General features: G+C 37.9%; 1 long non-coding RNA gene across 2 annotated transcripts; it reads right to left on the reverse strand.

Moving 5' to 3' along the window:
• Positions 1–9064: 9064 nt before the first annotated feature.
• Positions 9065–16764, reverse strand: LOC122988059. 2 transcript variants are annotated; one of them, XR_006404689.1, is made up of 3 exons: positions 16489–16764; positions 15779–16023; positions 9065–9260 (listed from the first exon to the last, which is right to left on the reverse strand). It is a non-coding gene; the product is annotated as an uncharacterized LOC122988059 (long non-coding RNA). The 2 variants fall into 2 exon arrangements; XR_006404690.1 differs by lacking the exon at positions 9065–9260 and adding an exon at positions 14801–14924.
• Positions 16765–22045: the final 5281 nt, after the last annotated feature.

Here is a 22045-nt window from a genome sequence, read left to right on the forward strand (position 1 = left end):
CAATAACATGACAGGATTTAACCAGTCAGTCACAATTTTTCACATCTACACCACAGGCATAGATTTGGGTAAAGCTAGTAGGTATATGCCACAACCAATGTCTGAGTGTTGCTGAATTGTCCTTACCAGTATTTTTAGATATCTCAAATGATCTTGTCCGTGAATTGAAGGTCTATGCACCCCGAAAAGCAGTAAAGTGTCAGTAACAGCTTTGCTAATGAGGATGTCCCTTTTCATGAGTGGAACATGACATTAGTTATTAGTATATGGGTAATTATAACATGGACATTAATTATGAGGTAAATTAGCCACAGCATGTCTAACCACTCAGTTTGTTAGTGAATGTGGAGATGCAGGCTTTCAGGTGAGCCCTGATGTCACGGTGAAATGGCCAGCCATAAGTTCATGAGTTAATTGAACAATAAATGCAAGTGGAAGTTTTTGGATAGACTCAAGCATAACTTTATTAGCTGCAGTAAACTCCTCAGTTATGTTTGTGTTGTGTATCAAAATCAACAAACTGAAAGCAGGACAGATACAGTTTGAAAATTGTTTACAGCAGACAGTTGGTTCACTCACCAACTGGTTATTTTGCATTTATTTTCTTGTAACATTTCTTTTTAAAATAAATCATTTAAATGTTGTCTCAGATTTATATGATAAAACATTTGTTTAAAGTAAGAGTCACATAATACAAGTCCTGTTTAATGCAAGTTATATAACCAAATACTTTTGGGAAAAAAAAAATTCAATTGATTTTGCAGAGTCAAGCCCTTTCTCTGTGTGTGTGTGTGTGTGTGTGTGTGTGTGTGTGTGTGTGTGTGTGTGTGTGTGTGTGTGTGTGTGTGTGTGAGAAAAAGAAAGAGGTAAAGAACTGTGCACATTGGTGATCCGACAATAAACGTCCCTACCAAACTTAAAACCAAACCAATACCATTGGAATGTACAGTATATGCATCCAAAATTTGTCTTTTACTATGTCTTAACTGATATTTATCCTGTTTTAATGTGTATACACACACATTATTTATATATATATATATATATATATATATATATATATATATATATATATATATATATATATATATATATATATATATATATATATATATATATATATATATATATATATATATATATATATATACACACACACATATACATATATATATACACACACACACACACACATATATATATACATATATACATATATATGTGTGTGTGTGCATCTATATGCGTATCTATATGCATGTGTATATATATGTATGTATGTTTTATATTTTTTTGTAAAGCACTTTCAGCTGCATGTCATGAAAAGTGCTCTATAAAGGTTATTATTATCATTATTATCAATACCAAGATTGAGCTAGAATAATGGTTTGGTCAGAAAATGAGCATACTGTAATTCAAAATGTATTTTTATGAGGGAAAAAAATACTTTATTTTTTATTTAGAAATGGAAGGCACTGAGTGCATATCAATTAAATGTTTCCTGATGGGTAAAAGTCAATTACCAGTTAAAAGCTTTCCAGCATCATAATATTCACCCTACACTTCATCCCTCGTCTCTCTTCACTGGCTGTGGCGTTTGAATCAAAATGCAAAGAGCTGTCGACGTCCGTCTATCTGTCTCTTAGTCTGTCCCACAGCATATAACCATATCCTTTGCAGGGCTAAGGGCTTGGTCAAATAGAGTAGTTCATTTGACACGTTGTCTGACCTCTCACCTCTACACACTTGGATCATAAATAAAAATGAGTAAAACGGGCAAGAATGTCAGACTGTCAGTTTTTGAAAATTACAGAAATGGTCAGATGCAGTCTATAATTCTGACATCAGAAAGGTGTGTGTGAGTAGCTGTTATTCAAATGTGGTCGATCATCCAACAAGCACTTCTGTTGAAGCATACTGATCCCTTAAGGGTAATTGGCTGTAAATCATGGGATAAAGGAGACTATAGGTTAAAGAACCAAGAAAGTTGTGGTTTTACGTGAGGTTAAGTGCTGGACTATGACTTGGTGCACCACAGTGACTTCTTGAGTTTCTGCTGGGGGCCTGGCTACTTAATGGTAACGACAAAACTTCAGGAAGTCACCACACCAAGCCATGTCTAGCACATAACCACAAAAAACCTGTTGTTTTTACTCCACTAAATTTGTACACTTTTGTGAACTTTTTGTGAATAATATTGGACAATATTGGATAATATTGGACAATGATAACATATGAATACGAGTCAGGATAGGGAAAAGGTCAACTCACCATTTTGGAAACTCCTCTTGCTGACTCTGCCACTTGGCCGGACAAGGTTTTCAAATGTAAACATTAGAGTAAATAATGTAAATATTGAGGAAAATGTGGAGATGATAAATACCAGCTATGATCCTGCCCACAAAGACAAGCGAGACCATCTCTGCGTCATCTTAACATTGGAGGAAACACAGAGGAAAATGTGGAGGGATTAAACACCGGCTGTGTTCACGGCCTCATGGATCTTCTCGACCAAGCATCCTGCTAGCCAATGTACAGGCGTTGGGTAATAAACTGGACAATCTCTGTCCCCGCATCAGTTTCCAACAGGACATCAGGAACTGTAATGTCCTTTGTTTCACCAAAACTTGGCTAAATCCTGGAATACCAGACAGCGTCATTCAACCATATGACTCTTTTTCTGTATATTCATTCGATGGGACAGAGGACTCTAGCAAGAAAAAAGGAAGAGGTGTGTGCTTTATGGTGCATGAGGACTGGTGTGACAGTGTAAATATTAGAGTGCTATCCCGTTCCTGCTCACCTGATCTGGAGTTATTGTCAATTAAATGCAGACCGCACTTTCTACCGAGGGAATTTAGATCAGTCATTATCACAGCGGTCAACATCCTACCAAAGGTGAATACAGAGACTGAACTGTTGGCTCTTTGCAAAGACTTGAACTGCTCACAGATCAGTAATCCTGATGCTGTTCTTATTGTAGCTGGAGACTTCAATCTGGTTAACCTTAAGAAGGTTATGCCTGACTTCCATCAACATATTTATCGCGCCACAAGGGGAATAAACACTCTGGATCACTGCCACACACCATTCAAAGATGGATACAGAAAAGGATCATTACCTGTGTTCAGGAAGAGTGACCATGCAGCCATCTTGCTGAGGTAAAAATATGTAAACAAACTATGATGCATGCCCCCAGTGATATGAAAGGTCAGTAAAAGTCTATAGCAAGTTCCAGGACACCACTGTCATTGTCACCGATGACATCAATGGATTCACTGAGTCTGTGGTGGATTTAATTTATAAAACAACAGAAGCAATGGCAACCAAAACTACAGTTAAATCATTCCACAACCAGAAACCATGGATTACCAGAACCATCTGAGATGTCATAAACACACCACTGCAGCCTAAAACTTAGGTTTGCAGTCTGGAAACATGGGCGATTATAAAGCAGAAGCCTACAATGTAAGAAGAGCAGTAGAGGAGGCAAAAGGGACTATAGGAAGAAAGTGGAACTGCAATTCCAGAAGCATGTGGTAAGGTCTAAGAACTATGACAGATTAAAATCTGACCCTGTCACCAAGCTGTTATCACAGTGTGTATGCAAACAATCACAGGAAACTTCACTTTAAATGTACAACAAAGTTTATTAATTTCAGCAGTATCAATCATAAATCAATAACACTTCAATTAACAAACATCTATCATACAACTACACTGAAGCCAACAGTCATAAACAATTACGTCATGCAAGTTCCAGTTAAGATGGCAGATGTGACCTACATGGAGTTATTTTCACACAAGAGTTTCAGTCATAGGGCATGATTGTGAGATTTGAACAGAGGCTGTGATTAAATGGTGACCGACCGTCAACACGTGCCCCTGATCCCAATAATGGTGTCAGACAAAGCTGAGCATCTGTGTTGCCCAGCAACATGTGTCTGGTATACCAGACTCAAAGATGGTGCCACATTCATTCCTATGAAAGTTGCTCTGTGGCGCATGAAGCCAAAAAATCAGCTTCTTGCTGTAAAGTAATTACCTGGATGTTGCTCACACTTCCTGACTGTTGGGAATAATAAAATGGTAGTGGTGGTAAAAGCAAGACTAAAACAGGGACTTCTTTGTGAGAGTACAATATTCTGCAGAAGAATCAGCAGATTAAAGTTTTTTAAACCGCACTACAGGCACTGCTCTAAGAACAGCAAAATTGTCTATCAATTTCAATAAGCAACTGAAGAATGAAAATGTGTTTATGAGTGTGAGTGACTGGATCAATAAACTGAAAAGAAAGAAAAACTAAAAAAAAAAGTATGTTTTGGTTCTTTGACATCTTCCATACATCTGTTTTTCAGCAATTAATATATCCCCAAATCTCCCTCCTGTACTCCCGTCCTCTCACCATGGCCCTGATCATTTATCTGCCTGTCTGTGGTAACGATTGGCAGCTGAATAAAAGCTCTCCTGAGTGCGCGAAAGTGACCTTTTCAGTTTTGCGTTATTACCTTAAACAGCTTATCATGATCAATCTTGAGCTTCTTTCTCTGGTTTTATCGATAGCAATTAAAGACCGGGATGAAATGGCACAGCAATTAATCGACAGCACACTGCTGCACATCTGTATTCACTGCAAATGGCAAGAAAGTGTAGCCAGTGCAAAAACACAATACAGTACTGCCATAATAATTATATACTTTTTCAATCATTAATTAATCTTAAACTGATGGGTTTAATAGACAAACAATACTGATTAAATAAGAATTAAAAAATATAGAGAATTATTATTCTGTATTTAAATGATGTATAAAGACTTTTTTTTTATTTAAAGGAAAACACTGCTCATTTTCAAGTTGAGATGTACTGTATGAACAATAAATTTGGAAACAAGAAATGTTGCAGGTCATGTGGAAAGTCAATGAGCTTTGCATTTTTATAGAGAGGCAGATGCTCCTAAACTAAATCACCTGCTTTAAGGTAAGACAGCTCAGTCTGACTGTGTGTTAATGTTTGACATATAGAGTGATGGGGTTCTGGCTTTGGATGGAAAATTTAACATTTGATTTATTCTCTGATAAGTGAGTCACTGGGTTCATGTTGAGTCTAATTTCCTGTTTCCTTGTCAGTGATAAACTCTAATTTTACTGTTGATCCTGCATTGAAACACACACAGTACGAAGTGAAGTGAATGAAACTTTGAACATTGTAGTCCAAAATGTGCATTTTTTTTGTTTATTTTTTATCAGCAGTAATTTAATTTAACTAAAGGGATTGAGGGTTGGGAATAATGAATGATTATTTGAGTAGTCAATTGACAGAAAATTATCTGGCAACAATTTTCATATCTGATTCATTGTTTAAGTCATTTTAAGCGATAATGTCAAAAAATGTACTGGTACTATCTTCTCAAATGTGAATATTTGCTAATTTTCCCAGTTTTTTATGATAGTCAACTTGACATGTTTAGGTTTTTGTCTGTTGGTCAGAAAAAAAAAGTGAATGAATATGTTAACTTGGACTTCAAGGCATCATTATCAGCATTTTTATATTCTGTCATTTTATACAATGAACAATCAATCAGTTATAACAGTAAAGGGATGAACTGTCAGACCTATTGATAATGAAAATAATTTTTGGTTGTATACAGTGACCAGATGTCCCAGTTTGTCCAGGATTGTCTGCGTTTCAGCATACTGACAAATACCCTGGTGGATTTTGGGAGACAAACGTAATTTTTTGTCTGCTGAGGCGCTGTCGATGGTGTTGAAAGGTGCTCTAAGCAGGTGTGCTAAACGCTGAAATAAACACCTGTGGTGTGTGCATAAGCATATACATGTGTGCCTGCATGAACCTGTGGTATACTTAAAGATCACAGTTTGGGGGTTTGAAAATATGGTCACCCTATGGTTGCAGCCTTACATTTGATGATGATGATGGAATCATACTACCTTGCCCTCAGTTTTGTTTGTATTATTTATATGTAACACAGCTTTACAACAAATGTGTTAAATATAAACTAAAACAATTCAGGTCTTAAACTAGATTTTGAGACAGAGGGCCTCTTCACACGGAGATGGGGGGTGGAGGACCTGTCATAGTTGATATTGTGCTTCAGTGGTGCAAATGATCTTTTCACAAATAATGTAAATTCAAATGACATGGAGTAAACCTGGGGCTTTTGGGGCCTCTGGGACCCTTGGCTCTAGAGACCACAAATATCAATATTTAATTTAGTTTTTGTTTAACTCAAGATCTGTGAAATCTTTGGAAAATCTTGAGCTTATCCCAAATTGTTAACAAATTAATCAGGTTTATGGATGGATGGATAACTTTATTAACCCCAAAGGGAAACTACAATGCTACAGCAGCTACTTATATATATCACACAATACTAAAACAATGAGGTAGGTAAAATAAACAAATACACTTAAAGGCTAAAATATTGTATTAATATATAATCATTAAATAGACTAACTCAAATAGAATAAATAAAAATAGAATAAAGAATAGAAATATAGCCGTGGTTGGAATATATGTCCCTCAGTAAAAAAATATTTTTATTAAATTTAAGTTGAAAATTTGGCCCTAGTGAAAATATTTTCCACTACACCAATAATTTTCAGCCCTACATGTTTCAAAAACCTAAAGAAGGTTTTTGAAACATGTAAGGCTGAAAATTATAGCAAAAAGTCTGGAGAGAATATGGAAAAAAAATTCCCTTACTTCTTGGTGATATGAGTTTTTTTTTTTTTAATTATAGCAGCGGTAATATCCTGCTATCATGGTCCTGCCTTCACATCACAAGCTTGAGGCCTCGTAGCATCTCCTAACCAATAATAAATGCTGGTGTGTTGCTTCAATAACTCTTATTACTCTGGGCAAATAACTTTATACAGCACAGATGTGGTTGTTGAGACTGGAGGGACTCAAAAGCTGGCATCTCATATTGACCATTAAATATTAAACACTGACAGGATGAAAATACAGCCCCTGCACTCTGGGAGAGATACCGAATGTAGCACTGGTCTTAAGACATATATGTGTGTATGTGTGTGTGTGAGAGAGACGGTGGTTCAGTCTTTGATTTGTTAAATTATAACCAAGAGGACGATGGCTGGTGGGGGTGTACTCCAACCAAATGTAGGTATCTTCTCATACTTGGATAAATGAAAATCGTAGTACACTCACTGAGATTCTTCATTTGGGTTTGATGATGAAGGGGCTTGTGAGTCATGGCAGACAACTCGAATGTTCCTCAAAAAGAAAAGTCAACATTGGGACTTTGGGTGGTGCCATGTGGTAGGAGACAAGGTGAAAAATTAGCTCTTACAAGAAACAATTAAAACCAGCTCTTTAAAACATTAATGGCAGAAAGTGAGTCAAACTCACAAAAACTTTACAAAGAAATTAATAAAAAGAGATGGAGAAAAAAGGGAGGCTAAGCAAGAAGGATCATGCAAATAACAGATGTACCGACATGGTGAAGGGAACGATGCCACGGAAGATGCTTGTCTGCTGTGAACAGAACTCGGTAATATTGGCAGAGTTGCACAGGCTAAGACAAGAGCACACAGAAGCGGTTAATGACAACTACAAGGCTCTTGCAAGACTAGAGACTAACATGAAGGAACTGGTGGAAAGAACAGCCTCATTGGAACAACAAACAGTAAATATGGAAGAAAGGCTGGGAGATGCAGACGAAAGGACAGCACGACTGGAAAGATCAGTCGCCTTTCTGCTTCACCAAGAGGCAAAGTTATCTGCAAAGTGTGACGACTTGGGATCAAGCGTAACAAAATACAGATACATGGCATCGTAGAGGGAAAAAACATAGGATTTGTAACTGATTTTAATTGTTCATCAATGCAAATGCCAGATGACATGGACATCCGCATTGAAAGAGCCCACCACTCACTGATCTCCAAACCGAAAGAGAACGCTGCTCCTCCCCGCGAGCAATCATTGTCCACTTCCTAGACTATCAGGTGAAAGATTATGTAATACAGCAAGCATAGAAACAAAAGACTACATATGAGGGATGGACCATCTACTTCAATCAAGAGATACAAAAAAAAGAGGAGACAAGTATGTGACATAATAAAAAAACGAAAGGAAAAGAACATGACGGTGGCTGTGGCTCAGGGGGTAGATGTCATGACCACTAATCGGTCATGACATCAGTGTATGAATGTGTGTGTGAATGGGTGAATGTGGCATGTAGTGTAAAAGCGATTTGAGTGGATGGAAGACTAGAAAGGCACTATATAAGTATAGTCCATTTAACATTCCCGTATCCTTCCCAGCCGAAAGTGTTTTTGGAATCAGGGACTAAGACGTTCACTACAATAATGGAGGCTGCGCCTATGCTGAAGGATGTGGGTATTTATGTTGATGAGGATGGGATGGAGAGAATACAGAGTGTGATGATGCAAGGCAGCTGGACCACAGTGACAGGACAGGGGGAGAAGAAGAGGCAGCCACACATCACAGAGGTGGGCCTACAAGCCCTCATCGATGAACTCACTAATACGATCATTATGGTAAGGACCAGAGAAAGGACTTGAATAAATCAATGCATAAGTAAGCAGAGGTCCTGCAACATATTTGGGCAATCTGCCTAATATAATGCATATTGAGTATAAACAGAGCTGGTTAAAGGTACTATACTACCTATGTAAATTGACAGAAATATTTGTTTTGTAAATATCATTTGTGCGTAGCAACTTTTCATAACAGTTGGGAAGTTTCATGTGCACATAGTGCTATTTCTGCAGAGAGAATTCGCCATGGGACTTTTGGGAGTCATATTCTCTTGTTATTGTATTACTTCTTCTGAAGGAAATGATTATTGTTTGCCTTTTTTACTGTGTGAAATTTTGCACAGTTGTGTTGGTTTATATGAGGTGCAAAGCTGATGGGTCTCAACTTAAACTAATATGAATAGGTTAAATCTTGTATAATGTCCTCGGTTGAAATCATCCCATCAAGAGGAAGAAGATACTGAACCAACTGAACAAAAATGTTCAATTGCTTTAATGCAAGAAACACATTTTGTTGGGAGTGAATATAAAAAACTGAAAAGGAAGTTGGTAAACCAAATATTTCATGCCTCATATGGCAAAGAAAAGGAACAGTGAGCCGCTCAGCTCTGTGTCTGAGTGCAGCGGGGACTGCTTGATATAACCACTGTCACATCACAGCGGGGCGGGGCTTCTATACTTGCTGAGCAGGATAAAGGTACATGCCCCACTCAGTTAAACTGCCTGAGAGAGAAGAACGAGTACACACATGAGAACAAAACAGAAGTGTAGGCAGTAGGCTCCAATAGGAGCGCAGACACATTTGATTGGAAGCAGAAATAAACTGCTTCTACAGTTCAATCTCAGTTTGGTCTCACTGGTGAAGTTTCTGTCTGGATCAAAACCATTTAATTTATTAATTGCTTATCATTTTAATTGATACATTTGTCACTTGATACATACATATGCGGTTCTCATATGCGGAAATAATAAGCAATCAGCCCGTTCCAAACAGGCACATTTTGAACAGGCACTGCACTAGTTAATTAATAGTTCTCTACCATTCTCTGCAGAGAAAGTGATAAAAGATAATATGGGAATGGTTGTTGGCTCCATAGAAAATATGAAGACATTACCCTCAGAAACATAAGAAATGGAAGAATATTTGTAAAACACTATTCAATCTAGAAGAACTGTTAATGTCATTTACAGAGGAAGAGACAAAAAAGGAGCTATCAAAAATTTATAAAGCACAACAGCACAAATCTAACAATAACAATATGCATGTCAAATAAAAATGGGAGTTGAAAACAAATATAATAAATAAAAAAAATTGGGGGGAAACATTTCAAGCAGGACATAAACCAACAGCCCATTATGTAGGGAATTTGAGTGGAAGGTGAAAAAGCAGAACTATGTTGGAGGGGTTGGGGATTGGTGGGGAACCTCACACATATATTTTGGGATTGCCCAAAGCTCCTGGATTTCTGGAAGAATGTTCAAAAGGAGATTAAACAGGTTTTGGGTATTTACTTACCTTTACATCCAGCACTTTTCATGCTGGGTATACTTCCTGATAATATGGCAGATAGAGATTTGATTTCTTTATTGAGAATTCTGCTTTTAATAGCAAACAAAATGATAACAGCTTCCTGGTTGAAGCCGCAGACCCCCAACATAACGCAATAGACAGGTTAAAAAAAAAAAAAAAACGAGATTACAGCTGAAAACAGGCAGGTTTGCTGAAAGATGGTCACCATTAATACAGGCAATGCCAGAACTTTAGTCACCACTTTTTTCCTATTCTTACTCTTATTTATTTCATTGTATTTACTTTTTGTATTGTATTTTTTATTCCTACAGTTGTTGGGTTTTTTTGTTTTGTTTTTATTTCTCAGGTATAAGCCACCAAGTATGTTTGGCTAATACTACAGTTAGTGCATTGTGTATTCATTGGTAGTATGAGTGGTGTGGTATTTGATATGTGCTGTTTTATGAAAATGATTATTACCAATGAAGAATTATTTCATAACAATGTTTGGAACAGACATAAGAAAAATTATTGAGAGTTTAATCTTGCTGAATTTAGCCATATCTTCAAAATTCTGGAAATGTCATAAATACAATTTTTAAAAACGCAGACTGTACAGTTGAAGCTATATTGAAATGGTCGAATAAATGGAAGTATTTAAAGTGTAAAAACTAAATTGTACATTTGACATATGATTGATTTTTTTTTCTTTAATTGGCCTGTTACTTAAATTGGCCTTGCAGTGCACATGATCTTGAAGGTTTTGAAATTGTCCACTTTCTTGAAGTAATGTGTGAAGTAAGGCATGAATTTATACCCTTATGTGGCAAGCCAACTTGTTTTTCAACATGATATTGATTTAGGTTTATGTGTGAAAACTTAAGCCTTGTAAACCAAAATTATACTCCTAAATGAGGTTACCGCTATGGTTACTGTATATAGATGCTCTTTGCATGATTTATAGGTCAGCAGTGGATTTAAAGGATCCTATCCTTCTCACATGCCCATATGTACTTTGAAATTTCATACTAAAAAGACTCACCCCAGGAAGGGATCACTTCACGGCTTTACGGTTTAATGTATAAAGACAGACTTGAAAAAATGTGAATATATCCTTTAACCCTTGACTCTGGTAGCACTGTCAGAAAAACAAATGTATATGTCCTGTATTGTTTGCAGGAACTGTGCATCCACTGTTTACTCAAAGTAATACAAAGCATTCATGCGCATATTCAATTTGTGATACACAAAGACAATCACTGCAAAGAGAGGGTTTACACAAGAAATGGCTTTGCTAGATTACACAATTTGTGCAGCATTACTGGAAAGAGGGAAAATGACCTCAACCTTCATTATGTTGTCTTCATTAACAGAAAATACTGCTGGCACCAGAAACCAGTAAGGGTCCTCTTTAAAAAAAAAAAAAAAAAAAAACAACAGCCTTTATCATTTGCTCAAATCCATCTATGTGTGACCTCTTGTACTCGTGAGAATAAGTAATCTCTAGTGGCAAAGCAAAGTAGCACAACCTTGTTACACCACAGGAAAAGCCTTTTAGAGAGTTCAGAGTCGGACATACTGTACAAAGCATGTGACCTCAACAAAAGACCACAGTTTGCCTTTGTCTTTCACTGTTGTGCTTCCTTTACAATCCAACTGAAATGATATTGTTGGGGTTTTTTTTGGTCTGCTACAGCATACTTATCTGCTCTGTAAATCATTTGTCCCGTGTTCTCCTTTGAGAAAAAAAATCAAAAACCAAAAGAGAAATTTGTATTTTATGTTTGTTTCATGATGTTGCCCCCCAGTTTTGCATTAATTTGATTGAATACTGTTCCATTATCTGTCTACATAGATGAACACATTATTTTGATACAGCAAATCAAATCTTGCATAAAGCAGTAATGCGGTGTTCTATCACAGGCAGAGAAGACGGTCACACTGAGCCTGATCATGCTCCACAAAAAGCCACAGACTCTGAACAACAACCCACATTAGCTTTCCTGGTGAAGTCTCCTCCTTATCTTACTTAGAAACAACACAGGTCTTAGTTTGCTGAACGAACCACCAAACAAACATCCACTGGGGAAAGTTCACTACCTGTATCATTAAGTACTAATGAGACAGCATTGTTTTTATGTGCTATTACCAGAGCTTCACAGAAGACATGCATATAGTCTTAAACTGTGACCTCATTTGCACCTCAACAAATGAAATATGGACCATTTGTCAGAATTTTACCAGTATTTTCTTCCCGTCAAGCCAAATGAAGCCATTGCAAACCCAATCAGTGCATTGTGTATGCCACATTGTTAATGTGTTTTATGAATACATGAAATGGAAAAACGTTTACTGCAGAGAATTATCACAAAACTCAGCATTTCAATACATCTTCCACCTAGAGAAAGAGATTATAGTGTGTCATGCGCTTTATATCAGATTCCCTCTGCAGCTATATTACACTGAAAGAGATTTCTTCCTGTGGGATTTGATTCTCTGCCTGCGCATTGTAAATAATTAATTTCTCCAATAAGAAAGAGAGAGTCATTAATATATGTGACACACGGAGCAGCCGTGATTTATTATAGCTGCCTGTTAATTGCACATGATAAAAGGTTGTTTACACCTTTAGCCCGTTTCCTTTTGGCCCCAAAGCCATATTTTCAGGGATGATATTTTTCATCTGCCACTGACTGCTCCTAAATTCAAATTATATGGTCAACTCATTGTGCTCAGAAAGGATACAAGATACTAGTCTTTGACCTTGGTGTGAGAGACCAAAACTCAGGTATGTTTCAGCCAATTGTTCACACCAGTCACAGGCAGTAATTACATAGGTATTTGCTGGCAGGGTCAGCCGAGGATACCAAAAGAAAAATGAGTCACTTGTGCTATCCGCTTAAGTTAAAGAGTTAGGAGCGCGTCTGTGTGCCACGTTTGTAATCAGCACAACAGCAAAATTTGCTGCCTTAGGAATAACACTCTCATCCCAGGAGAGGCTCAGAGACGGGTGAAGAGCAGAGAAAAGTTATGCCCGGAGGGCCTCCATGCACCCAATCAATTAATTACTCCCACTTGTTTTGAAATTAGCATAACAAATATAGCTCGTGGTTGGCACTGAGAAACCTACTCATGCATTCTGGCTGAGGGAGAGCAAAAATGTGTGCAGAATATATATGTGGGATACAAAATGCACTGAAAAGGAAAATTAATGACACAGGCTTCTAGTTCCCCCGATGTCTTTTGATTACATAAAGGGAATGGATATGAACACGCAGCTCCCAGTACACGCATCCTAATATTTACCATGCAGGAAAAATGCATATAAATCCATATGGTATGTTATTTGGCACCTTATCTACAAACTACAATTGTGCCTGCTCTGGGTCTGACACAATCCACAAAAGAACACAATTTCAACATGAAAACAGCAATGAGGCACTGAAATATGCGCATACAAACACTTAAAGTAGCTACACCTTATTAACCACGTCCTCCTAACTCTGAATCATGTGGCTGCAGCTAGGGGTATAAAGAAAAACTGATACGTATCAGAAAACCCAATCAGGAGTCAGAAATACATTTGTATCCTAACACAATCACAGATACAACCCAAATTCCATGTAAATACAGAAAACCCAGAAAAATTACCAGGAAGAGCAGCATAGCAAACAATGTTATCTTGATGATTTCTTTTAGGTTTTTAGGTCCTTGGTGAATTAATGCGTTTTGTCTGAATTTCTGCTCTTATGGCTCCTAAAACTTGAATATGCACAGTAATCAACTTTTTGAATTTTTTATCTTAAACCTGCAATAACTGATTTTATTGGCCACTTGGGGGCAGCAGAAACAAGCTGTGAACACAAACACTGAAATACTTGCATTGGAAAAAGTTGTATTGGCACTGGAGAATAAAAAAATATATATTTTATTTTGATATTTTTTGCATTATGTGTTTTTCAATGTCAATCTTCAGATTTTTTCGTCATGTCTTGTTTTTCAGTAACAGTTTTTTTTTTTTTTTTAACGTTGTCAGTGTTTTCAGTGTCACTGTTTGTTGATTTTGAGTGTTGTAATTTTTTGCTCTGGGACTGTTAATGTCACTTTATTACAATTATTAAGATTATAATATTTTTTCAGGCAAGAAAGTAACCATGTAGATTCCCAATATGTGGTCAGTTTAAATCTGCTGCAACGTTTTTGGAGATATGAGGAGCCACTGACCGGGTGATACCAGCCGGTCATCTCAGCTGTTAGCAGCCTGAGTCCTGCATCATCATCCTGGGGAGAGCATGATTGGATTAACTGATCTGTGCAGCCCTTTAGTGATTTAACGCTGGCTGTAATGTCTCTGCAGCATTTAGATATATGATATAATTCCTTTTGGAAGATAAATGTTGGTCTCACAGATGAAATCTAACAACTGTAGCTGCCACATTAGTTTGTCTGAATGTAAAGTGAAGCTTTACAACAGTGCTGCCTCTTGGGGTCTATATGTACAGATATCACCACATTTCAATAAATATGAATGTATTAAAATGAATGCATCAGTCTATATTCAATTTTGTTTTATTTTATTAAGCTACATTACAGACTGAATAACATAATCTACTGCATCTCTTTGTCAAGGTTATTTTTTGTGAGAAAAAAGTGTTAGTGGAGCTTTGAGTTGATTGTTTTGTCACAGTACAGTCAGGTAGGTGTGTTGAGAACTAGGCAATTTCTGGGGAGGACGCTTAATGATAGAGCTCAAAATCTTCATCATGATGCCCTCGCCCTTGGATATCTTCATTGGACTGCAAGGCATACTGGGTAATGTAGGCCCTCCTCTCTTCACCAAAATGCTGACAGAAAGTTGAGACTGAAAACCAATGACACTGAAAAAAAAAAAAAACTTACTGTTCTGGCCTTATACAAATCCTACTGAATATGAACTGAATCAATATTAAACGGCAGCCAGATCGAACTGTATCACATGGTTACAAATTCATTTATGGTTTTCTGAAATATATCGAGGACAATGTATCTAGATATGCATTGAATCATCTGAGAGGGATAGATAAACATGCCTCGTATAAATGTCCAATACAGATCAAGTATAAGTGATGGTGTCCAATGTAAACAGTTGCCTCTTGTAAACAGCTGTCTTCATGAGATTTTTGCCTGCTACACTGTTTGAAGCTTACAGTGAACAAAAAAAAACATGCAGTGAGCAGCAGTTCTGTGGGTGAAGACAGGCTGTAATTGAGAACTGTCAAATATGGATGGTCAGTCTCTTTCCAGCTAACAGGAAGAGCACAGGTATATAAATAACAGCTCAGCACAATAGTGGTGTGCAGAGAAGCATGTCTGAACACACAGCTGTTGTAACGGCAGAAGAGTGTGTCGTGCGGTTCTGTCAGCAGGGAACAAGAGGTTGAAAGTATACTGGCCACATGATCAGCAAGACTGGATAACTGAAAGGTGACACCCTAGAGTACACTTCCACGTCACTGCAGCAAGGTGAGAAGGCCAGGGTATGACAAGTAAATACAAAGTATGGTCCGACCATGCCTATGGCAAAGTGTTAATAGTTGTTCCAAATAAACACACTCAAAGGCAGGGTGAAAAGCTGGCCATCATAGAGAAGGATGAGATGCAATGAACCATTCATATGGGGATGATGGTGCACACTTTACAGCATTCTTGCTGTATACACAAAAATATGTTCAAATCCTGCCAAGTGTCTTACCTCCACACACACTTGCCAATCACTGTTTGCCAGTTTGAGAAAGTTGCAACAATTGTCAGATGCAGCCCCCCAATTTCAGATGCTGTTTGACGTTCCAGCAAGCACTTTGGATGACGCATTCTGACACCTTTAAACCACTGGCTGTCAAGTGTTCAAGTGGTGTGCAGTTGCTCTTCTGACTCTGGCTTTCACTTGAGTGTGTTTACGTCCACATCAGGTGCACACTGTAGGAACTGGAGACTTTTCTACACAGTTTGAAGGAACAGAAAATAAGCAAATTCTAAATAAAGTCATCATATTTTGTATTTGTTTTCAAATCTTTTGTAATGTACTGTATGTCTAAAGTCTCCAACCCACAGACATGAGAAGATACTTGGTATGTTCCCTGCTGATGGATTGGTCTGATCTGGTGAGGTGTAATTAATTTGGCCAGTCTAAATCATTCTACTGCAGTGTTACATTGTATATTAACATACTCTATTTGCACAATACGTGTGGTGGCCGCACCACATGTCAGCGCTAAGTGTTAGTAGTTTTCTTGTTAACACTTAACATACAAACATTTCAAATAATCACAGTACGTATAGTGCTTTGTTTTCATGCAGCACACACTTTATTATTATTGACAGTTTGTTTGCTAATTTGAGTCTACACATTTTGGTTAACATTCTGTTTTTAATATTTCTTGCTTGTGTTAAATCATGCGTTACCTTTGTCTTTTTTTCATGGATCCGGCGAGTCCTCCCTCTGGCCAAAAGAGTCAGTGCCGGTAAAGATGGCTTCTTATACTGTGGCAGGCAGGAAGTGGAAGAGGCCAACCGGGCATGCCAGAGGGGAGTCTGCCTTTCAGGATCCAGTTAACTTTAATTACTTTAGGACTTAAAGTTTATTTTTCTTGCTTTTGATAGTTAGTTTGGTTGTAAATAGTTTCTTGATTTGAATCTTTGTTGGGATTAAGGTTCATTTGTGATATAGAGATAATTGTTTATTCCCTTCCCCCTTGTATGTCTGTGTAGGCTAGCCTGTGTGTATATAATGGAAACGATTTGCAGTCAGTACAATTACTAAATGTACCTTAACTATGCCATGAATTATCCAAAGACATCTCTGCTAAGATAGCCTGGGACAGCCATTGTCGCCACTCACCACCTCTTACAAACTCTTTGCAAATGTATTTCTTGTCTCGTTTGGTATTTTTATCCTGCTTATCCTAGTTTTGTTTGTTAAGTGGTTTGCCCTGATACACTGTCCCAAATTGGTCTCACCAAATTTGTTTCTAAGAAGAGTATGAAATAATAAATGGGCCATGCAGACTAGCTACAACACCTAGTTTAAACAATTGTTTGTGAGGTTCTGGAGTTTTTAGGGTTGGTTTTTAGGGTCTACACCTTCCCCATAATTTATATGCGATTGATTCTCCATGTTTCCCAGGCACTTTTTGAATCAAAAGGAAAAATATATGATTTAATTTGTATGAGATTTAACCAGCATGACACACATGTTGTGCACAGGGAGATACTTTGCACAGAAGAGTAGTAGTACTAGCTGATGGATGGATGAGGTTTTGGCTGCATGTACTCAACAATCACAGACTGGTATTCATATAGCCCTCTGAAAGTACTCCAGAGTTTCTATGGATTGCCTTTTCTGGTGGGAGGTCACAAAGGCAAACATCTCATCACATAAACTATACACACAGACATATACAGATCCAGACTAGCATGCACATGTTAAAACAATCTCTTCACACAGTCTCCCCCCGGACTTTTCCCTCATCTCTTCTCCCAACACCCTGACCTAAGAAATGTAGCCTGTTCTCTCTCACCTCTCCCTGGCTCACGCAGAGGTGACAGATTAGAATGACTGCTGCCACAATGCCTGCAATCTTACTGTTCAAACACTCACACATACACTGGGAGCCAGCATGTGTTCTTAACAAAGGAAAACAGAGGTGAAAATTGAAAATATGGAAATCTGTGTAGTAAGTTTTTTTTTTTTTTTTTTGTTGAACAAGCAAAGAGGTACTGTTTCAGACAGAAGTATAATGAGTAAAATATGGAACAAAATGCTAGTCAAAACAGCAGTGAGATTAATAGTAAACAGACATGCATATGTGTATACAATATATAATACATAAGCAAGTGTTCAGTCAGGTGACAGAACACAGAGAGAAAAACAATGAGGGTGATAATGTCATGATCCTGTCACAGTCTGGCTCTTTGTTATTGGTTACCATTATCCACCAGTCCACCAGATGCCCTCAGGCGTTTTCTCTGTTTGTTAAACTGGACTGAGAGCCTGATTTTAACCTGGACCTCTAGGCATCTTTGCAAATGATCAACTCAATGCCACGCCAGTTGTACTGCAGACAATTACTTTGACAGCAAAAGGAGGCTCAGCATTTAATGATCCCAGTATGTGGTAAAATATTCCCTCTTTTACATTCTAATCATTCCCTAATGATGCCCAGATCAACAACTGGAGAACAATGGAGCAAACGGACATACACACAGGGATACAGTCACCATCCTTCAACACGCACATACACACACTCACTCTCACACACTCCACAGAGGGCAGCCAGCCAGCAAACTGCTCAGTTGCCGGATGACTTATAGCGTTATATTTTTAAATTAGCCACTCCAGCACATCTGATAAATCAACACACAGGACGTTAAATGGTTCATTATTATCCTGATATGATTCATTGTCAGATGGGGGGTTGGTGGTGGAGGGTGAGGGTGGGGTGCAACATGCCAGAGCAGCTCCTTACTGATCCACCATGTTGAGACAGTCATGCCAGTCTGATTTATGGTCCAGTGCAGCAGGAGCTCAGACTGAGCTGAGCCAGACGTGACAGCATGTATACACATGACTGCACAGTGCACACAGAGGAGGTACACACTGTGAACACACAACACACACACATAGATTTATGTAGTATTGTATACCTGCACACATGCATCTGCTGTGTCTGTTTATGTACACATAGATGTGCTGTGCTACAAACCTGCTACATCACTGATTCAACCTCAGGAAGACAAAACATTTCAGAAGCAGTTTTAATGAAACTATAAGGAAGCCAAATTAGAGACAGTAATTTATGCAGTGTGCTTTATCTAACAAGATATTGGGTAGTTATCAAACCATGAGACAAGCTGCTGAGACGAGGTTTCTTTGCAGGGTGGCTGGTGTCACTCTACAAAACAGAGCGAGGAAAGATTCAGGAAGACCTTGAATATCTGTGCTATTCAAGTTAAGCAGCTCATTGGCACCTCTGAGCCCAGAAAAACTTTTTGACATATTACAAAAGAAACACACTCTGAAATAGTTTTCTGGACATAATGGTAAAAACTACCATCAAACTACCAGTAAGACAACAAACCAGTCAACCCCTGAACTGTTGAAGTAACAGAGAGTTACTGGGATTAGAAACTGTAAGTTAATTACTGAATTTCTAAATGTCATCCCTTACAGTGCTCATTACTGAAAAAAAGTAATCACATTACTGTAACACTGCTGGAAATACAAAACTTAATCTTAAAAGTACAAATATTTCCACTGGCTCCACTGTATTAGAAAAGGTCAAGAGCAACCAACCACATCGTGTTTGGTTGTAGTCAGAGGTGTGCTGTGATGCACCTCTATTCACACCCCTGAAGGGAAGCATGAACTTGTAGCTACTGTTAAGCTGTGTCACTTGTCACATTGAGACTGTGTACCTTAATCTGGAAAGAGGAAATAGCACAAAAAATCAGTTGATAAAAAAATGAAATGCTACTTTGCTCAGGTCAGTACACTCACTTATTAACAATAATAATAATAATAATACATTTTATTTATAAAGCACTTTTCATGGTATCCAGAGACGCTTTACATAAGTTAAAATGATCATAGAAAAACACATATGGTGTTCCAAATGTTTTGTCCACTCTATTAACATACATGAGGGGGGCAAAATATTAGAAAGTCTTTTCAATATAATGCACTCCCGTACACCACCACCCACTACTACCTCAATAATAAACATAAAATAGAATTACCATCTCTCTGACAATGTCAACAAAAACTGAAAATGTATAAGCTTTGTAAATGTAGAATTAATGGCAAAGCTGTTGTATTGGATTGCATTAGATTGCACAGGTGTTCCTAATAAAGTGTCCTGTGAGTGTATCAAGTTATTACATTTTTCATGAGTTGCAACAAAATCATTATAACCAGTGCAAACAGGATCATTTTTATCATATTATATACAAAAAATTATTACATTATGAGTGACATTTTTAAGCCATACACATAGACTACATATTTATTACATTTTACATTTTTATTGTTTGCTGTGTAACCTACAATGTATCTCCTATAACCTATAATATAGTTTGATGTTAAATGCTCAGGTTTTGAGGTTCCTCTCCAGGCATTTCTCGGATGAAAGCTCCTCTTCTCTCACATCTGTCTTTTAGCTTTCATTTTCTGCCTCTGATCTGCTCTGTCATTTCAATAAGCTTTTCTGGAAAATAAATTGATGCTTTCAGCTGCTGGGGCTCTCACCACCACGTTTGCACAGAACCAATGGCTGAACCACCGATACGGATGCGCCACTACTGATGTGCCCTCTACTCCTGCCCTCTCTGCAGTGTGTTGGTACTCTGTGGACTCCCAGTAGTTCCCAGTAAGCATAGTGCACACAGCAAACTCAACAAAGCAGCTTTATTCTTTTTTTTTCAAATGTGAGGCTATTGTTACTTGCACCATGTATTTTTTTGTGTTCATTTTGATTAAACACAACCATAGTTGACACTATGCACCATGTGAGCACAATATATGCTAAAATAATTGCAGCCAAAAACAACACTATGAGAGTGCTGAGAGTGAAGTAAAACAGTAAAGTTGCAGGCTGACAGCTTAACAATGAGCTCAAACGTGTTATAAAGCGCCGTAGAGCCGAGAGAACCTGCAGAGTCACTGATAATTCTCTGTGGGTTCATCACTACGAGTGATATCTCTGACATTACACATTCATATATTGTTACTATAAAAATATTGATCATAGCTGCTTTAAGTGGTGCAAATTCTTAAATAAATTTCTCCAGTTGCTAATCTAACTGTGTGACCAGCTGGAGGTTGAAGGCTAGTTTGTAAATGGTTAACTGACTGAAATCTGACTACATGTTCCTGTTGCTCACAGTCCAACCACATGTCTCTTGCACAGCTGTTTTTTTTATCAACACATTTGCACACAAGGATGTTATACTCACAAATTAACATTAAGTGTTGAAACTGCAACCCTGTGTGCAAGCTTGTTGTTTGCTTGAATCAGCTACTCATGGTAAATATAAATGGCATCACAAGTTGATCATCTGTCAACAGCAGAGTGTAGAAAGTATCGAATGTGCAGATTTCTTTCATGATTAATGATTTATGATACCAGATAATAGATCCAACGTAGCTATCAGCTTTATTATGTTTTTACAACTTGCCTATAAATACGTGAAAGCTCTTCAGTGCAGCAAAGAGTGTCAGGGAGCTGCTTTTTAAAATCATTTTTGCATGTTACGCAAGAAAAGAAAAGAATCTCCTAAATATTCTGGTATAGAGCTCATTTTGTCACAAATGTCTTTATTTGGGCTCTGAACATAAACTATTCTGTGCAGATGTGCACACCAGCGTTTTTGCAAGCAAACACTACTATTAACATACTGACACATGGTTGGCAAAAATACACACACACCTAAATGATGGCATCATGAAGGTAATTTGCCTGGAGCCAAACAAGCAATTACTGGATCTGAACTGCACTGGAGCACTCCCAGGCTTACCAATTACAGAAATTCAAGTGCTGATGCAGTGCCAGATTTGTAAAGAGAAGCCAGGCCTGTGTGTGTGTGTGTGTGTGTGTGTGTGTGTGTGTGTGTGTGTGTGTGTGTGTGTGTGTGTGTGTGTGTGTGTGTGTGTGTGTGTGTGTGTCAGGGACAATGATAGCAAATCAGCAAAATGCAAGACCACCCAGCAAGCTCACTCAAGAGACAATGCCATGTTTCCCTAGAGATTTGACCATAGTCATGACTAAGTCGTAAAGCCAGAGCTGAAGGCCTGAGGAGGAGGAGGAGGAGGAAGAAGAGGAGGAGGAAGAAGAGAAGGAGGAGCAGGGGTTAATGTATGAAGGTGTGAGGGGTGGAGGATAAAATTCCATCTCAGCATAACAGTGAGTGTGAATGCCAGTGTGAGTGACAGCATGGGCAAGGTCGATCAGCGCTTGAAAATTAC

Source organism: Thunnus albacares, chromosome 1 (genome assembly GCF_914725855.1).
Source record: "Thunnus albacares chromosome 1, fThuAlb1.1, whole genome shotgun sequence".
Classification (NCBI taxonomy): domain Eukaryota; kingdom Metazoa; phylum Chordata; class Actinopteri; order Scombriformes; family Scombridae; genus Thunnus; species Thunnus albacares.